Here is a 977-nt window from a genome sequence, read left to right as displayed (position 1 = left end):
TGCTTTGCATTCACAGTACAGTAATTTTGCACATAACCAAATGAAATTCAATTCTGTTCTAAATGTCTCAGCAATTTTCCCTATAAAAAGCTATTCATGATCTCTACTTGATGTTTGTTATACAAAGTCCCTATCCCCATTCAGAATGTAGTTCATTGGAAACAAGAACAGTTTCAGTATAGAGCAGATCAATAATGAAAACAACACAAACTAAAATGTGAACAGTCCAATCCTACTGCTTGTTTCTGATCAGGGATACAATTTTGTCATCACAGCTTACCAAATTTTCAAAAGGTACAGACAGATTGTCAGATAGATATTTGAGATTTAAAAAGTCAGTCATTTACTCTCACCATTACAAACATACTTGAAACCTGGTATGGATTACATGTGCCTTTAAAGCAAAACCCTTTGTAGGGAGTGGCAGAGAGCTGAACTTCCCAGTGGGCATTCTGCAGGAGTTGTGTCTCCAAGTCAAAATTCCTCCTCCAAGCTCTGTGCTGCACTTGCTCCTGCCCTCCTTACTCTTGTTTCTCTTCAGAACGTATAAATATTTCGCTTTTTACTAAGATTTCCGTGGAGAGGAACATTTATGAGTTTCTACCCAATTTTTTTTTCAGCGAATGGAACTTACTCCATCTGTGTTCCTGCCCAGCTACAACAGTCAGAGTGTGTGGGTGGATATTGCAGGAATTGCCTTCTCCCTGCTCAAACCATAGGACCTACATGGAGGGAGCATTCCTGTGTTCCAGGAAACAGAGAAGTTATTTTTATTAGTAGTTTGGGCCTCCAAGTGTTACTGTAAATGAGTAGAGCCTTACTTTTCTGTAGGGGTGCAAGGCTAATGAGACTCTAAAGGCAAGCAAGACATTACCTCTGATATAAGTTTTGGTAAGGTCTGAGAAAAAAAAAGATTGGAGCTGCTCTAGGTCATTTCTATTAACGCTTGCTATGTTTACAAGCAGTATTTTATCATC

At 38.8% G+C, this 977-nt stretch overlaps 1 non-coding gene across 1 annotated transcript; it reads left to right on the top strand.

Annotated features, from left to right (window-relative positions):
* Window positions 1–521: 521 nt before the first annotated feature.
* LOC141981134 (U5 spliceosomal RNA) lies at window positions 522–641 on the top strand. The gene has a single exon (XR_012637677.1). It is a non-coding gene; the product is annotated as a U5 spliceosomal RNA (small nuclear RNA).
* Window positions 642–977: the final 336 nt, after the last annotated feature.

The sequence above is a fragment of the Natator depressus genome, chromosome 1, assembly GCF_965152275.1.
Source record: "Natator depressus isolate rNatDep1 chromosome 1, rNatDep2.hap1, whole genome shotgun sequence".
NCBI classification, from domain to species: Eukaryota; Metazoa; Chordata; order Testudines; family Cheloniidae; genus Natator; species Natator depressus.
The sequence above is the reverse complement of the archived record's forward strand: the minus strand, read 5'-3'. Positions and strand labels throughout refer to the sequence as shown.